At 47.7% G+C, this 19,063-nt stretch overlaps 1 long non-coding RNA gene across 1 annotated transcript in view; it reads right to left on the bottom strand.

Annotated features, from left to right (window-relative positions):
* Nucleotides 1-19,063, bottom strand: part of LOC147691892 (uncharacterized) — a 67,300-nt gene that overhangs the window by 43,439 nt on the left and 4,798 nt on the right. The gene's annotated exons all lie outside the window — the stretch shown is intronic.

The following is a 19,063-nucleotide window of genomic DNA, read 5'->3' as shown; positions in this document are numbered from 1 at the left end:
CTCCAAAAGTCTTGTCCTGAGAAGTTCTTCTCAGGAATCCCAAACTTGCTTTCAAATATCTCATCCAGGAAACACACATGGAACATTTTCATACTCGCCTAGAAGAATTTAATCCTGCCTCTCTCCCGTAACTCTGTTGTGATGCTCTCTTACTGTATCCAGGGCGTTCAGACCATTCAAAAGCTCCTTCTAGCACCATATTCAAAAGTCTTTTACTAGATGCTGTGAGAAGTTGGCCTGGCATATGCTGTCCACTATTCTAGTGGGTACCTTGCACCAGTCCAAACGACCCTTATTGATGGAAGGTTTAAGACAACCTTTATAGAAAGCTATCCTAGTGGTAGCTGTGGAGAGCAGCCTTCAGGCTAAGTCTTGAAGGAATGTAAAGCAGCTTGTTTTACCAGTCTATAATATCGTGAATGGCCAAATGAAAGGAGAACCACTTCAGGTATATATATATAAAATATACATATTTATTCTAAGCACATCGCTCTAGTCTCTTTATGAGGCTAGATGCAAAAGTACATTCAGTAAATTTAATTAGCACAATATACGATGAGCCCTAGGGACGTACCAAACCATATATTAAGAAAGTGGTATAAGGACCACGACTGTCATAGAGCCAAGGCCTAGAGCTTGTAGAACCGTGTGGGCCACCAGGAACCACCCAAGGTAGTGACACAGGTGACCCACAGGAGACGCGTGCTGTGTCTAAACACAGCCACGAATCACCATTAGCTTCTATGGGGAAAGTCTTGTTTGAAATTTTAAAGATAAAGGAAACTTAGAAGAGGATTTGGAGCAACCCCTTTAGAACTAGGAGGTTCTAGAGCCAACACCCATGGGAGCACCGGAGAACTTGAGTTACCTCACCCAGGGAAGCCGGTTGCATCGGTGTCTTTTCGTGTCGGGTTTCGTCGTCCTTTTCAATGGCGATCTGCTGCAAAGTGCTTCTGGGGTCCAAGTGGAAAGTGTCCGGATGGATCCAAGCCTGGATCAAGGATGAGAAGAACCTGAAAGCAGAGGGGACAGAGTCTGGGTCACTTGCCAGTGACCAAGAAGGCGATGAGCGGATGCCCACCGATGTTGGGTGCTTGCAGGTGAAGAAGGTGAAGCTTGACTCTTCAGCCACGAGGACCAGGAAGCATGAACGATGACCAAGTGCTGGATTTCAGCTGTCCCACAAAGGATGTCGAGTGCTGCGGTGTTGGTTTCTGGATTGGACCCAACAAGCCTTGGCAACAGCAACCCACACAGGAAGTAGAAATTGGCTACGGTGCAGACCAGCAAGGTCTGAGGTACTCACCACACAGTGGGGAGTGAGGGCACATCTGGAGCAACCAGGGAAGCCCAGTAGAGTTACCTTCGAGGGGACCCACCAGTCGTCAGACCAGGGATCATGAAGGGGCCTCGAGCAGAAATGCTAGAAGCCGGCTCACAGAACATTCGTGGAGTGTAGGCCCACAATCTTTGGTGCAGATGGTGGTCAGGACTTGGACTATAGGTAACCTAATGCACAACTTCGGGAAAGCTCGGGGAGTTGATGCACTAGCAAATGTGCAAGGTGTCCAGGAGTTCCAGTCCCACGTCACTCATGAGAGCTGCAGGTCTCAGCTTTGCTGGGATCTCGTGTTGGCCTCTGAAAAATCTGGAAGTCCATGTCCTGAGTCGCAAATACTTTGGAGTCCGGCGGGAGCTTCAGAAAAGCAGAAGGGCAAGATGCTTCTTTGGTGCCTGCTTGAGCAGGGGAGTCACTCCTTGACCCCAGGGGAGATTCTTCAGTCCTCTAGTCGTTAGTAATGTGTCGAAGTTCCAGGATTCAGCTTCAGAGTTTCGTCCAGGTATAATCTAAAGTCATGTTGCCAGGGGTCTCTTACTTATACTGAAGAAAGAGGTTGGACATACTCTGGGGACCCACCTATGGGAGGGTCAGGAAAGAGGGGTTTGCTACACCTATTTCCTTTGTCCAGTTTCGTGCCATAGCAGGGGCTGAGCACCCCAGCAACCGTTTGAACTGGGGTATGCACAGGGACACCAAGTGTGCCCCCAGCACCGTCTGAAAAGCACTCTCTGAGTGCCCCCACCCAGCCCCAATACACTAAAGCCAGTCTAGGAGGTGGTTACACCTCCATGTGACAGGAAACCTATTGTTTAGGCCTCCCCTGTCGGAGTTTTGCCCAGCAGCAGGAGGTCAGACCCGTGTCTGTGGCATCCATTTTGTGATGCCCGGGTTGTTTTAAACTATTACCAGGCAGACCCGTGTGTACATATCTTCTCCCTCTAGAAGGGTGGAATTCTACCCCTGCTGCCAGGACTGGTGGGGCGTAGGATTCCAAAGTGTTTGACACCAAACATGACATGTTTTCATGTAGCCATTCCAAAATTAGCATTTACCGCGAGGTTATAATGCACTTAAGAGTATATGGTCTGGCTGCATCACAGAACAGCTTCAGAGAATAGATTCTGAAAGCTGCAGAGGGATTCTGCTAATGCATAGGCACCCTCTCACACAAAACCAAGCACTCTGCCCTCAGGATTGATAAGGCCTGCCATAGGAGTGACTGATAGGGTTATATGTGTCAGTGATTAAAGGTAGATATAGGTAACCTATATCTTAGTAAGGGGTGCATGCACCACCTTACCCAGGCTGCAGTAGCAGTCATGTGGTGCCATTTTTGAAGGCTTCCAGGGGTGGTATAATACACGCTTCAGACCCTGGTAGGCTTCTGGGGTACCTATGCCCTTAGTACCTAAGGTACCATATACTATGGACTCACAAGGGTAATCCAGTCACCAATCTGGAGTGTACCTCATTACATGCAATCACTTTAGAGAGGAAGCAGCTAGCCTGGGGTCCTGGAGAGCAGGGCCCCAGCCAGACTACAGTTGAGAAACAGTGAAACATCAGCAAAAAGTGGGGTAACCATAGTAAGCAGATCCTACTCTCCTACACAACCCCCCCCCCACTCCCCCCAATGCAGAGACATTAAATTAACCTTGACCAGTTGAGTCTTCATGTTCTAAGTGGAAATATCTGTATAGTCCATTCCCTGTAGGGAAATGGACCACCTCAAAAGTTTGGGGTTTTCATACTTCATCTGTTTTAGCCATAAGAGGGGCTTATGGTCAGTCCAAACAGTGAAGTGAGTGCCAAACAAGTATGGCCTCAGCTTCTTCAGAGCCCAAACCACAGCAAAGGCCTCCCTCTCAATAGCTGACCAACGTTTCTCTCTAGGGGTCAGCCTTCTGCTAATAAAAGCTACTGGCTGGTCCTGACCTTCATCATTCAATTGTGACAGCACAGCCCCTACCCCCAACTCAGATGCATCTGTTTGGACAATGAATTCTTTGGAGTAGTTAGGACTTTGCAGAATTGGTGCAGTGCACATGGCCTGCTGCAGGTCATCAAATGCCTTTTGACAGCTAACTGTCCACTGAACTTTCTTTGGCATTCTTTTAGAAGTTAAGTCATTCAGGGGTGTCACAGTGGAACCATGCCCCTTGATAAATCTTCTGTAGTACCCAGTCAGGCCCAAGAAAGCTCTGACCTGAGTCTGGGTAGTTGGAGCAACTCATTCCATGATGGTCTGGATTTTGCTCTGTAATGGTTGAACCAGGCCTCCACCTACAAGGTGGCCCAGGTACACAACCAGATTCTGCCCTATCTGGCACTTAGTAGCCTTGATAGTTAGGCCTGCCTTCTGCAGGGCCTCCAAAACATTTCTCAGGTGGACCAGGTGATCCTCCCAGGTGTTGCTAAAGACAGTAATATCAGCTAGATATGCTGCACTATAGTCTTCCAGGCCTGTTAGGACTTTGTTCACCAACCTTTGAAAAGGAGCAGGTGCATTCTTCAGACCAAAGGGCATTACCACAAATTGATAGTGCCCACTAGGGGCTGAGAATGCTGCCTTTGGCTTTGCATCATCAGCTAATCTAGTCTGCCAGTAGCCAGCTGTAAGATCAAATGTGCTCAGAAATGTGGCTGAGGCCAACATATCTATAACCTCATCTGCTCTTGGGATTGGATGGGCATCAGTCCTAGTGACTGCATTGAGACCCCTGTAGTCAACACAAAACCTCATCTCTCTCTTACCACCCTGGGTGTGAGGTTTTGGTACCAAGACCACTGAACTAGCCCAAGGGCTATCTGAGGGTTTAATAACTCCCAAATCCAACATTTTCTGGACCTCTGTCCTGATACAGTCCCTGACATGATCAGGTTGCCTGTAAATCTTATTTTTAACAGGCAGACTGTCTCCAGTGTCCATGTCATGAGTACACCAGGTAGTCTGACTTGGAGTCAGAGAGAACATATGTCTGAACCGATTGAGCATCTGGCTGCAATCAGTTTGCTGCTGATTAGTGAGGCTGCCTGACAAGGCTACACCATCTACTGACCCATCATCAGGGTTCTGTGAGAGCAGGTCAGGGAGTGGATCACTCTCTTCTTCCTATCCCTCATCAGTAGCCATGAGCAAGCCCATGTATGTCCTGTTAACATATGGTTTCAGTCTGGTGACATGAAGCACACTATAGGGGCTCCTGGGAGTTCCATGGTCTACCAAATAGGTAACCTCTCCCTTCTGTTCAACAAGTGTATGGGGGCTTCTCCACTTGTCCTAGAGGGCTGCTGGGGCCACAGGCTCCAGCACTCACACTTTCTGTCCTGGCTGATAAACAGTCAGCACATCCTTTTGGTCATGCCGGGCTTTCTATAATTCCTGGCTAGCCTCAATGTTTTTAGTTGCCTTTTTCATATACTCAGGCATCCTGAAGCCGAGACCAAGTACATAGTCCACTATGTCCTGTTTAGGGGGTTTGAGAGGTAACTCCCATCACTCCTTCACCAGACACAGTGGTCCTCTTACAGGATGCCCAAACAGAAGTTCAAAAGGGCTGTAACAAACCCCCTTCAGAGGAACCTCCCTGTATACAAATAAAAGGCAGGGTAGTAGGATGTACCATCTCTGCCTAAGCTTTTCTGGGAGACCCTTGATCATACCGTTTAAGGTTTTGTTGAACCTTTCAACTAAACCATTGCATTGTGGGTGATAGGGTGTCGGGAATTTATAATTCACTCCACACTCCTTCCACATTGCAGTCAAGTAGCTAGACATAAAGTTTGCATCTCTGTCAGATATTACCTCCTTAGGGAAACCCACTCCCAAGAGGGCTCTTGCTACCACAGGTACTGTAGTGGTCCTAAGGCGAATTGCCTCTGGGTACCTGGTGGCATGGTCCACCACCACTAGGATAAACTTGTGCCCAGATGCTGTTTGGGGATCCATGGGACCAACAATCTCAATCCCTACCCTTTCAAATGGAACCCCCGTATCAGGGGGGCCTTTGTCGTACCACCTGCTTTGCCACTGGCTTGACAGGTGACACAGGAGCGACAAAATTCCTTTGTGTCTTCAGACATGTGGGGCCAATGAAAGTGAGGAACAATTCTGTCCCAAGTCTTGTTTTGGTCCAGGTGTCCTGCTAAAGGAATATCATTGGCTAGTGTCAATAGGAAGCCCCCTGAATTTCAAAGGTATAAGCAACCTCCTGGCTGTACCAGGATTGGGGTCTCTACTCTCAGTACAGGAGCCCATCACCCCAATAAATCTTATGGCTGCCACTAGCATTCCCAGCAGCCTTAGCAGCTGCCTGCTGTCTGAGAGGTTCAAGAGAAGGGCAGCTTGGCTGCTTCTGACTCAGATCTGCCCTGAAAGAGTCCCCTGTCCCCAAGAACTCAACCTGATCAGGCTCAAGTTCATCTGGGAAAGTTCCTTCTTCAGGAGCACAATCATCTCCCTCAAGAGACTGATCTTCACTCTGTGCCACAGGGGGGGCACTGCCTTTACCCTACTGCTCCATTTCTTGGAAGGCACCTGGTCCATTATTCCAGAATTTTTTAAGCAAAAAAAGAGTGTCATATGGTTTAGCAAGACCACATGAAGGAGCAAAAAGAATAGAGAAAACGGCCTCACTTAGGTCGGTTAGGAAAGCCCTCACTCACCACCTGGTGATGACATGCTTCATCATTGGGCCCCACTAAAGAGGCCGAATGCCTCTTTAGTGTGCTTCGACACCAGATCTACTGCGGAGCAGGATTTTTTTAGTTTAGGCGTGCAGTGAAAATAAACTAAATGGTAGTGAGGAGATTAAAAATGTCTTTAGTGTATCCAAAAATGATTTAATATGTGACCACTTAGGACATATTTTAAAAAAAATTATGTGTAGGAAAGTAGTCCACAGTTAATTGTGTGGTTATTTCCTAATCGTCAGTCAACTTGTTTCTGCCTTTGAAACGGTGTAAAGTTACCAGGCATTCATCAGGACTCTATAAGTGTACTAAACCCTGGCGGTATGGACACGCTAAGGCCCACCCTTACCTAGGGACGTGCAAGTGAATAAGAAAGTGAAAAAGTGCAAAAACAGGAAGAGAGATTGTCTTCCTAGTAACTCCTGGTTTAGGAGGCTTCCTACATTGAGGTTTCTGCACCTGTAAAGAAAAATGACATAGACATTCATATAGGAGACATAGAGGAGAAGTGTGGCTCAATGGTTAGAGTCACACTCACAACAAGGAAACCCTACCTTCTAAGGAACCAGGGTGCATATTTATATCAAAAAACAATGGTTCCAGTGGAACAGATAAGAGTATACATAATAAATACTGAACAATGTCAAATAATAATGTGAAGGTTACTGAGGATGTAGGAAGGAGAAACAAACTCATGACACCTAATGAATTACCATCAGTTGTTATTTTTGCAAGAAAAACACAATAAAATACATTGTAGTATACATGTAACAATGTGAAGACTTTAGAAAAAAAGGGGGAAGCGTCCCAAGTGTAAAGTGTGAACCAAAGGAGTGGTTAAAGCACACAGAGAGGACAACAATTGACAATATGTGCACGGTTTCAACAGGGGTATATTTACAAGGGAATGGGAAATTGACCCAATACACAATATTCAATGATTTAAACAATGACTATTGAATTCATAGACATTGAGATTCATTCCCAATGGGCGTCGACGGCGTTTCGACCCTTTATAGGATGGAGGGTCTCATCAGGACAGGGACAGTGTGGGACATCTTTAATGAGACAATCAAGGGCTCGTGGTGGAAGGGTGCCAACCATGCGTGAAGGGAAGAATAAACGTACTTACAGTGAACCCTGCTGGGTACTCACTGTAAATAGTTGGATAGAGCACAATGGAGTTAATCTTATATGGAACCAACACGCAATGCGTCCGTTTGTTGGATCGTACCACTCAAGTGCTACAATGAGCACGAGTCCGGCGCTGACCAGGAAGATACCTGTTAGTCACCGCAATTAGTTTCCGTCCGAATGAATCTATACAGTGTATTTTATTGTGTATTTCTTGCAAAAATAACAACTGATGGTAATTCATTAGGTGTCATGAGTTTGTTTCTCCTTCCTACATCCTCAGTAACCTTCACATTATTATTTGACATTGTTCAGTATTTATTATGTATACTCTTATCAATGGTTAGAGTGGCAGACCCTGATGCAGAGGTCTAGCCCGGGACCAGGGTTCAATTCCCCACCTCGGCGGGTCTTGGGCTCAAAAAAATTCCACGGACCTGATAATTCTCACCTCGGTGCCTATTGTAATCATAGAGTCCCACTCTGCAACTCTGGGAAATAGCTTGCTTAATCTCCACAACGGCCCCCACAACGCTAAGGATGCCTGGCCTCCACCCTGGGGGTGCCCAGGAGTGGACGCCTCACAGGGAAAGCCAGGACGGGTTCCACAGCGGTATTCGTACAAGCGCCTTGAGACCCTTGCGGGTGAGTAGTGCGCTATACAAGTATCAATTTACATTTACAATTTTACAATTTACATAGGACAAGACAGACAGTTAGTGGTTGGTCTTAATCACACTTGTAGATCTATGGTGCTCCAATCGTAGTGGAAAGACAGATGTGGCTCTATAACAGTATGTTTATCACCACCTCTGTCCCTAGGTTAATAGGCACTAATCACTGGGCAGTGCAGGGTGCTATAAGTGAAGAAATAATATGTTGGTTGTGGTTTTATTAAAAAGGAAGCGCATGTTCCTAATAGCGATCAATATGTCTAGATTTGGAATCGCTAAAAAGTAAAATTAAAATGTCTCACTTTGACGGTGTAATAGGTGTACATCATGGGTCGCGGGAGAGGGGTGGTAGCATAATTGGCACACCCTTTTTAAAGAAGAGAAACATACAACAAATCAAAAAAATGAAGAAACAGTACTTAGCTTCGTGATATGCCGCCGAGATGTGGAGCGGTCACGTCCAATAGTTTACTTACGCCCTCGACGCTAGGCACCCTCAGAATACCTGCAATACCCTCTGACCGGACCCTGACGATCAAGAACGGGGCCGGTGGAGCAGGTTATCAATGTTTGTCAGCGAGGTGTCGGTTGCATCCGGGGGCGGTGCCCGTGTGGATAGGGGGCGGCACCTTATCGTGTAAGCCTATCAGGGCATACAACGTGGCATGACTCGGTGGGTCACATGGGCCCGCGCCATAGAGAAAGGCTGGGGAGGTAACCAAGGAGACCGTGTCTCGAGCGTTTCAAGACTGGTAGCTTTATTAGTTTTAAACGCTCGTATTGAGACAGAACGTTACCTGATACTCACAGTTAAATAGTGGTGCCGAATCTGAAAATAGATGTGTGCACTTGAGTGATGAGATCAGGTTGATGTGTTTACGGGGAGTCGCCAATTCGTTTGTTCGTAATATAGGGACCCAGCTAGAATTACACAAGTTGGTTCATATACAAAAATGTTGGACACAAGCAAGGGATATTTCAGGAATGCCCTAAATAATGAAGGGGTCCAGGTCAGATGTTACTGCGAGCCTGGTGAACACCAAGCAGATTGCATGGCTTTGTGTTAACGTCATGTACCCAGAACACTGAGCAGGTACTGTATAGTGTTAGCCTGCCCAGGGGCCTGAGATTATTCAGGTGACGGGACTTAGTGGGGCAGTGATCACAGTGTACCGTTTCAAGTTGGGCAGGTTTTAAGATAAGCTAGTGGCTACTTTTAAGAAATTACTTAAGTACAGAATTCCATGGAATTTCATCATTCAGTCCGAGTAGATGGGTCCCCAGTCTATAGACCCACCTTTGCTCTTTTTCAAAAAGACGATTGGTTATATTACTGCCAGTATTCAACTGCTCAATTACAGTCCACCTCATGTCGTTGGTGGTGTGATTGTTCTCAAGGAAATGTCTGCTCATTTTTGTAGTTGCTTTTTTACACCTGATGTTAGATTGGTGTTCACAGATCCTCTGTTTAACTTTCCTACTTGTCATACCCACATAGCGAAGATCGCATGGGCAGGTGATTAGGTATATGACATTTGGAGAGTTACAATTGGTATGATCTGTCTGTGTCCAAATTTTCCCTGGTTCAAGTGTAAGGGACTTAGTATGCGTTGTGAGATGGCAAATGCTACAGTTTGAGCAAGGGAAATGGCCCGTCACTCTTGATAGGCCCCATATATCAGTCACAGATCTTAATGTTGCTGGGGCAATTTCCTTGGGTCGCGTATGGACCAGAGCATCTTTCAAGCTGCGTCCCTTCTTAAAGGAAAACAGAGGTTTTTCCCAGGTTCTGTTGGTACTAGTTAGTATTTTCCAATTTTTGTTGATGGACTTTTTCATAATGTTTGAGAGGGTGCTGTATGTAGTTACTTGTAGTCCTTGGGGTGGTAAGTCTTCCCGCGGTTGGTTGCGCGCTCTTTTGTAGCCCTTATTCAGAGTTGCCACTGGGTAGCCTCTTGACTTCAGTTTCTCTGTTAGGTCGACTGATTGCGCCTTGAAATCTTGCACATTGGAGCAGTTGCGTCTAATTCATAGGTATTGACCATATGGTAGGTTTTCTTTTAATGGGTGGGGGTGAAAACTCGTAAACTCCAGTAAATTGTTTTTTGCAGTGGGCTTGTAATGTATCTTAGTTGACAGGCTGGTCCCTGTCACAGTGATCGTCACATCCAGAAAGATAGCCTCAATTCTATTGGTTGTATGGGTGAACTTAAGATTTGGATCTAAAGTGTTGATCCATGTGAGGAATACTCCCAGTGGCTCATCGCTGCCGGTTCAGATCATTAAGACGTCATCAATGTAACGTTTCCAGACTTGAATGGTTGGAGTAAAGAGGCCGTTGGGTGGTAGGATATGCTTGGCCTCAAAGTCGGCGACATACAGGCCAGCCACACTGGTGGCAAATGTACTGCCCATAGAAGTACCTGTGCATTGCAGGAATAGTTGGCCCTTGTATGAGAAGAAATTTTCTTTTAGCGCTAGTGTGGCACATTTGTTAATGAACTCTTTGGGTGTCTGGTAATTCCAGACCACCGTGTCCAAGGCTTCCCCCAGGACTCTGATGGTATCATCCTGGGGGATACTGGTATAAAGGCTCTCGATGTCGATTGTTACGAGAGTCACTGTATTTTCAGCAAAATTAAGGTCTTGTAGGAGCTGGAGTAAACTTTTCGTGTCCTTCAGGTAAGTTGGTGTGTCTTGTACAATCGGCTTAAGATAATGGTCACAAATTCGAGACAGGGGCTCCAACAGAGAGCCTATGCCAGAGACGATAGGGCGTCCTGGGGGAGGTGGCCGGTTTTTATGTGTGTTGGGCAATGTGTAGAAGTATGGGGTCACACTCTCATTGGTGCTCAGGAAGGCGGCCTCATTCTTGGATAGTTGTCCATCTTCTTCTGCCCTTCTGACGAGATTGGTGATTCGTACCCGGAGTTCTTCAGTTGGATCCCTGGTTAAGGGGATGTAGTTTTTCCGGTCATCAAGGAGGACTTGACAAGCCTTTTCGTAATCCACAGTGTTCTGTATCACAAGGCCACCGCCTTTGTCCGCTGGTTTTATGGTTATATTTGGGTCTTTCTGAAGACCTTGTAATGCATTATTCCAGAATCCAGGGCCTGCCCATTGTTAGACATTTTGGCCTGTGACCTAGTCACAGCAAACATATGTGCAGGGATACCTAACATTTCTGCATGGGTCCTGAGCTCCACTTCAGCCCAAGCGGAAGTTTCCAAATAAATTATTGCTAAGAAAGCATTCTACAGGGAGGTCTGCACTTCCACAACTTTCTTGAGGCCAGTTACCCCTCCCCAGGAGAAATTAACAACTGCCAAGGAATGGTCTGTCCTGACATTGCTTGCATTGGTCACTTGGTAAAGTTCATCAAGTATAATCTGCTCAGGGGGCCACAAGGTCTTGTGTCACCATTGAGACACTTGCCCCTGTAACCCTGTATGCCAAAGCCTCTTTTCCATCTATCAAATGATGCTGTCTGTATTTGCCCAAGTTACTGGGATGCACAAAGGAGGACATATTCATGCCTCTATCACAGATCAGGACAGCCTGAGTTGGAACTCTGACTAGGCCAGAGTTCATCCCAGAACCCAAGGTTGACACTACTACACCCGTATTCTGATTTCCACCACCTGGAGCTGACCTAGGGGGAACAGTTGCCTTAGGGGAACTGGTGGCTGGAGTTGAGTCTTTGGACTTGGTACAGTCACTAGTCCAATGGCTATTCTGTTTACAGACTTTACACCATGGTTTCTTTTGGAGTTTCTTTTTGGAAGATTGGGAATCCCCACCATTAGATTTTTGGGGGGTTTGTGATGACTTCTGGTCTTTACCCTTCTACCCACCCTTATTAGGATCTTGCTTCTTCTGGTCACCACCTTGGTTCTGTAACTTCTGCTTCACCCTGGTTATGACCCATTTGTCTGCCCTTTCCTAATTCTTGGGGAGCGGTCAGATCAGAGTCTACCAGGTGCTGATGCAACAGCTGATTCTGACAGTTATTAAGGATCTGATCCCTCATAATCGAGTTGTATAATCCTGTATAATCCTGTATATTCACACACCTTACTGCCCAGTAACCAGCCCTGCAGAGCCTTAGTAGCACAATCTACAAAGTCAACCTAGTCCTAAGTCTGAGCCTTTTGGGTATCTCTGAACTGTATTCTATACTGCTCAGTAGTTAGGCCAAACCCATCAATCAGAGCACTCTTCAGGACTGTATAATTATCAGCATCCTCTTCTCTTACAGTGAGGAGCTTGTCTCTACCTTTAACTGCAAAAAAGACCCACAGGATTGCTGCCCACTGCTCCTAGGGGACCTTCTGAACTTTGCAAGCCCTTTCCAGTGCAGTTATCTATTCGTGGATGTCATCTCCACTCTGGTAGGGAGGAACAATCTTGTTTAAGTTTCTATAGTCGTAAGACATTTCCCTTCGACTAGGGAAGTTGCTGCCACCATGGGACTCTAGTACCATCTTTATTCTTGCTTTTCCAAGCTCTAGGGACTCCCTTTCTAAGGCTACTCTTTGTCTCCTTATTCTAAGCTGAGCTTATTCAAGTCTCATCTGTCTCTCTCTCTCTTCTCCTGGGAGGTGTCCCTCCTATGAGAAGAGACAGAAGTCCCTACAGATGTGTCAAAATGGTTAGATTCCTGTGAAGGAGATCTTGGCCTTCTAGGTACACCCCAACTCTTCCTGATGGGACAAAGAGAGGGCCACTTTGGCCTTCTTCATCTCCATTAGGAGCTGGATTGTCCAGGTCTAGGTCATTGTCACCTGCCTGGTCAGCATCAGAGCCTGAGTCCTGGTGGTGTGGACCACTTGGCTCTTCTTCCTCTGCTGTTCCCACCCTACTGCCTACCCTTTCAGGCTCTGAAGCCTTTCTAAGGTCATCTAGCAGCAACACCTCTATCAGGCGTTTGGTTTTGGCCCCTTGGCCTGTCTTCAGTTTCCTCACACTACACAGAGCCCTTAACTCTTAAAAAGGGAATATGTCATACTTGGATACCTGTACTTGACTGGTATCTGGCAGGGACCCACTGGGCCCTGGCCCTGAAGACATCACTGGTGAGGTGTGGTGTATGCTCTACCTACTCTAGTTATTTATCTACTAAACTCTCTTGAGTTGTAGAAAGGGTCCGCTAAGCCCTTGACACACAACTCTAAGTTCAGTAGAACTTACTGTACTTAAGCTTGTATTATATGTACCTATGGTACCTTTAGAGTTTTTCAAATGATCAATCACTTGAGATTATCTGGTAAAACAATGGCAAGCTGGAGTCCCACACGCTGCACACCAATGTGAGAAGTTGGCCTGGCATATGCTGTCAACTATTCTAGTGGACACCTTGCACCAGTCCAAACAACCCTTATTGATGGTAGGTTTAAGACAACCTTTATAGAAAGCTATCCTAGTGGTAGCTGTGGAGAGCAGCCTTCAGGCTAAGTCTTGAAGAATGTAATCAGCTTGTTTTACCAATCTATAATCTCGTGAATGACCAAATGAAAGGAGAACCACACCGGGTATATATATATAACATATATGTATTTATTCTAATCACATCCCTCTAGTCTCTTTATGAGGCTAGAGGCAAAAGTACATTCAGTAAACTTACTTAGCACACAGTAAATTAGCACAATATACGTTGAGCCCTAGGGGTGTACCAAACCATATATTAAGAAAGTGGTATAAGGACCACAACTGTCATAGAGACAAGGCCTCGAGCCTGTAGAACCGCTGGGGCCACCAGGAACCACCCAAGGTAGTGATACAGGGGACCCACGGGGATGCATGCAGTGCCTAAACACAGCTGCGTATCACCATTAGCTTCCATGGGGAAAGTCGTGTTTGGAATTTTAAAGATAAAGGACACTTAGAAGAGGACTTGGAGGAAACCCCTTTGTTACTAGTAGGTTCTAGAGTCAACACCCACGGGAGCACCAGAGTACTCGAGTTACCTCACCCAGGGAAGTCGGGTGCATAGGTGTCTTTTTGTGTCGGGTTTCTCAGTCGTTTTCAATGGCATTCTGCTGCAAAGTGTTGCTAGAGTCCAAGTGGAAAGTGTCCGGATGGATCAACGCCTGGATCAAGGATGAGAAGAACCTGAAAGCAGAGGGGACAGAGTCTGGGTCAGAGGGGACCAGGAAGGCGATGAGCGGATACCCACCGATGTCGGCTGCTAGCAGGTGAAGAAGGTAAAGCTTGACTCTTCAGCCACGGACCAGGTGGCATTGAAGACAACCAGGTGCTGGATTCGAGCTTTCCCATGAAGGATGTCGAGTGCTGCAGTGTCGGTTTCTCGATTGGACCCAACAAGCCTTGGCAACATAGAAATCGGCTACAGTGCAGACCAGCAAGGTCGGAGAGACTCTCCACGTGGTGGGGAGTCAGGGCACATCTGGAGCAATCAGGGAAGCCCAAGGAAAAGTAGAGTTACCTTTGAGGGGACCCACCAGTTGACAGATCAGGGATTGCAAAGGGGCCTCAAGCAGAAATGCTAGAAGCAGGCTCATGGTACCCCCATGGAGTGTAAGCCCACAATCTTTAGTGCAGATGGTGCTTGGGGCTTGGACTACAAGTAGCCCGATGCACAACTTCGGGAAAGCTCGGGAAGTTGATGCACTAGCAAATGTGCATGGTGTCCAGGAGTTCCGGTCCCACATCACTCGTGAGGGCTGCGAGTCTCAGCTTTGCTGCGATTTCATGTCAGCCTCTGAGAAGTCTGAAAGTTTGCATCCTGAGTCACAAATACTTTGGAGTCGGGTGGGAGCTTCGGAAATGCAGACCGGCAAGATGCTTCTTTGGTGCCTGCTTGAGTAGGGGAGTCACTCCTTGACCCCAAGGGAGATTTTTCAGTCCTCTAGTCGTTAGTAGTGTTTCTAGCTTCCAGGATTCAGCTTGAGAGTTTTGTCCAGGTATAATCTAAAGTCATGTTATGTTAACATTATTTATACTGCGCACAGCTGCCCCAGCAAACGGGCGTCCTGGCGCTTGAACAAGTACTAAAACATAACACGCAGAAAGGAGGAAAAAGACAGCTAACCAAGTACAGAGAACAGGAAAGTTTTGATAGCACGCCTGAAGACGGACAGATTATCCAAAGCTCGAATGTGCACCGGGAGAGAATTCCATAGCCCAGCGGCAAGCAAGGAGCGGCCACCCATCCTGCTAAGTTTAAAACGGGGGCAGACCGCGAGATGAAGAGCCTCCGATCTCAAGGACCTCGAAGGAACATAGGGGGTGAGCAAGTTAGCAAGTGCAGGCGGCGAGGAAAACTTCATAATTTTAAAGGCCAAACAAAGAGCTTTAAACTTAATTCTTTGCCTAACCGGCAGCCAGTGAAAGGCAGAAATAGTGCTGGAAGCCGAGCAATGCCTAGGAAGACCAACAATGGCCCGCACCGCAGCATTCTGTACCCTTTGTAGCCTAGATGCCTCAGCCTGATTTACCCCCAGCATCAATGCGCTACCGTAGTCCAGCCGAGACAGAACTGAGGCTTGGACCACGAGCTGCCGAGTGGGGGGGGTAAAAAAACTTAAGGATTGGCCTTAGTCCTCGCAGGATTCCGTAACAAGTGGCAGCAACCTTCTTCGTGTGACCCGTGAAGGCAAGTGCCGGATCCAGCCATACCCCTAAGTTCTTTACTTCGGGAGCAGGGACGGGGGTGACGCCCAATTCTGGAGGCCACCACTGATCTCCCCAAAGCTCTGCATGTTTCCCCAAAACCATAACTTCGTTTTTTTTGGCATTCAGTTGTAAACAATTGGTTTTTAACCAATTTGCCACTGCCACAAGTCCTGCTCGGAATCTGGGGGCATCCACTTCAGGGTCTCCACTCAGTGTCACCGCCAGCTGCGTATCGTCTGCATATGAGGTCATCGTCAAACCCCACTGTTGGACGGTCGCAGCTAGCGGTTTCACGTAGAGGTTGAACAAGGTCGGGCTCAACGAGGAGCCCTGTGGGACCCCCAGGTTCAACGGATGAAAAGTGGACTGGCAGGGTGGTATAGCCACCTTAAAGAAACGGTCAGAAAGGAACGAGCGGAACCACTGAAGAGCAGTCCCTGCTACTCCAGCTTCCTCTAGGCGCTCAATCAGAATACGGTGGGACACCGTATCGAATGCGGCGCTCAGATCTAATAAAAAGAGCGCCACCGTCCGCCCAGAGTCGAGCACCAGACGCAGATGCTCGGTCATGTAGAGCAAAGCGGTCTCGGTGCTGTGTCCCGGCCGAAAGCCATTCTGACTCGGATCTAATGTATGGTTATGAGCAAGATGGTCAGTCAAGATGGAATTGACATGAGCCTCGGTGACTTTGGCCGTCCAGGGAAGAAGAGATATGGGGCGATAGTTATCAGGCAAGAGTGGGTCTGCATTTGCCTTCTTTAAAACTGGGGTAACTACCGCCTGTTTCCATGCAGAGGGGACCATTCCGGTAGACAACGACAGGTTGATCAAGGTAAGTATCGGGACCCGACACAGGGGGGAGAGCAACTTAATTTGAGCTGGCTTCAGCGGATCCAGAGGGGAGCCTGATTTAATCCTGAGGCTCAGTTTGTCAAAAGCCTCCATGGACAAGTCAGGAAAGGAGGTCAGAGTCTCGTAGCCCGAGAGGTTCGGGCCAGCTAGCTCTGGATCAGGCAGAGACAGGTCAAATCCTTGGTAGGTAGCCTGCACTTTCTCCAAAAAGAAGGAGGCTAAAGTCTCACAATGAGAGTCGGTGCAGATTTCTGCCGAAGTGGCTCTTTTATTCATAAGGTCTTTAAGGACCTTAAAAATTAATTTAGAGGGGTTGGTACTGGTTTGGAATTCCTGGGCATAGAATGCGGCCCGAGTTCTGCAGATTGCCCTATGATAGGTCTTCAGTTTGGCAAAATAAGAGGATTTCAGGTTAAGGTCATAAGACTTCCTCCATTCCCTCTCAGCTTTCCGGCAGATTTTTTTAAGCTCGGCAAGAGAGTCATTATATCACGGGCTGGGTAACTTGGAATTACATTTTGACCAGCGCATAGGTATAAGGGAATCAAGGGCATCCGAAATCCAATTGCAAAACAGGTCGTATCCTCGTTCCACATCCAAAAAAGGGCTCAAGGGTTTCTGCTCCAGTAACCTGTAAAACTCCTCAAGTTTGAGCTTGTGCCAGTGTCTTTTAAGGATCAGCCTATCCACAGGTTTGAATGGCATATTATCAATGGGACAGAAGGCTTCCACCAGTAGATGGTCGGTCCAGCCAACCGGGATCGGGTTGGACACCTTCATCCTCTCCAAAGTGGAGAAAAAGGGATCTAGGATGTGTCCCCCGGTGTGAGTGGGAAGTGTTACGAGCTGGACAAGTTGCAAAGCTTCAAGATCTGCAAGCAAAGTGTCTATGGCCGTGGATGACACGCGGTCAAAGTGAATGTTGAGATCGCCAGTGATGTTGAAGTTCGCACAACTAGGTGCTAGAGAGCTTACCATATCGGCAAGGGCGGTCTTGAAGGCTGTGTCATTGCCTGGAGGGCGGTAGATAAGAATGCCACTCAGCGTGAAATGATGACTAAAGGACACTTTAAAAAGGGCGCTCTCACAGGCTGGCAACCCAAGGGCTTTCCATTCCGCGGGGAAACACGATTTTACTGCCATGGCGATACCACCTCCTCTCGTGGCACGATTCAGTGTAAAGACCTTATATTCTGGAGGAAAGGCAAGATTAAGAATAGCGGCATCCGAGTCCTGGAGCCAGGTTTCGGTGAGGAAAAGTAGATCGGGGGAGTCCTTTTCAATGAGGTCATATATAAACTGGTGATGTTTGACCAATGACCTCACGTTCAGGTTCCAGATCCGAAGTACACGGGCCGCGATGTTATTGCGCGTGATCGGTTCACTCCCTTCCAGAGATCGAATCCTGAGCTGTCTGTCAAGGGACCAACCCCTACAGCCACAAACATATGGGCCAGATAAGGGGTCCACAGGGTCGCATGAACCAACATCGATCCTATTCCCAATAGACAGCAGTTCAGCCCGAGTATAGCTGAATGTGGGTAGAGCAGGCATGATGGTAATCAGAGCGTAGGACCAGAGCCCTGCCGCGACTGGCGCTTCCTCATCGCTGACGGGCGCAGACGGGCAGGACTCTGGCACGACTCAGGCGCAGGGAGGGCGCGGACCGCTGCGCGTCACCGCTGCGCGCTAGAGGAAGGGTTTAAGAAAGGCGGGCGGAGGGGTCCGTAAGACTAGAGCGCTCGGTCCGGCGCCTCTAGAACGTTGTGTCCTCACCCAAAATGGCGCCCAAAAAGCGGGCAGCAAGCTAGGAGCCCACAGACCCGGACCCGCTAAGCAGCGGTGAGAATGCCTATTATGGTGCAAGTAGGGGCCAGGAAACCCTATTAAAATCAGGGGTAAACAAACATAAAAGTAACCAAGATAGCAAAAGCGGCAGTTTTAAAAAGCGCAATAGCGCTGTAGAGTAGAGCGTTACAGCGTGAGGTCCCAAGCACACTGATGTCCAGCAGGTGTTCTCCATGTTGCCAGGGTTCCCTTACATATACTGAAGAAAGGGGTTGGACATACTCTGGGGACCCACCTATGAGAGGGTCAGGAAAAAGGGGTGGCTACACCCATTTCCTTTGTCCAGTTTCATGCCAGAGCAGGGGCTGAGTGCCCCTGCAACCGATTTGAACTGGGGTATGCACAGGGACACCAAGTGTGCCCCAGCACTGTCCGAAAAGCACTCTCTGAGTGCCCCCACCCAGCCCCAATACACTAAAGCCTGTCTGGGAAGTGGTTACACCTCCCTGTGACAGGAAACCTATTGTCCAGGTCTCCCCTGCCACCGGAGTTTCGTCCAGCAGCAGGAGATCAGACCCATGTCTGTGGCCGTGGCATCTATTTTGTGATGCCAGGGTTCTTTTAAACTATTACCGGGCAGACCAGTGTGTACATGTCTTCTCCCTCTAGAAGGGTGGAATTCTACCCCCGCCGCCAGGAATGGCAGGGAGAGTAGGATTCCAAAGTGTTTGACACTAAACACGACATGATTTCAAGCAGCCATTCCAAAGTTAGCATTTCCAGCGAGGTTATAATGCACTTAAGAGTATATGGTCTGGCTGAATCGCAGAACAGCCTCAGAGAATAGATTCCGAAAGCTGCAGAGGGGTCCTGCTCATGCATGGGCACCCTCTCACACAAAACCAAGCACTCTGCCTTCAGGATTGATAAGGCCTGCTATAGGAGG

This window comes from Lissotriton vulgaris, chromosome 9 (genome assembly GCF_964263255.1).
Source record: "Lissotriton vulgaris chromosome 9, aLisVul1.2, whole genome shotgun sequence".
In the NCBI taxonomy this organism is placed as follows: Eukaryota; Metazoa; Chordata; class Amphibia; order Caudata; family Salamandridae; genus Lissotriton; species Lissotriton vulgaris.
The sequence above is the reverse complement of the archived record's forward strand: the minus strand, read 5'-3'. Positions and strand labels throughout refer to the sequence as shown.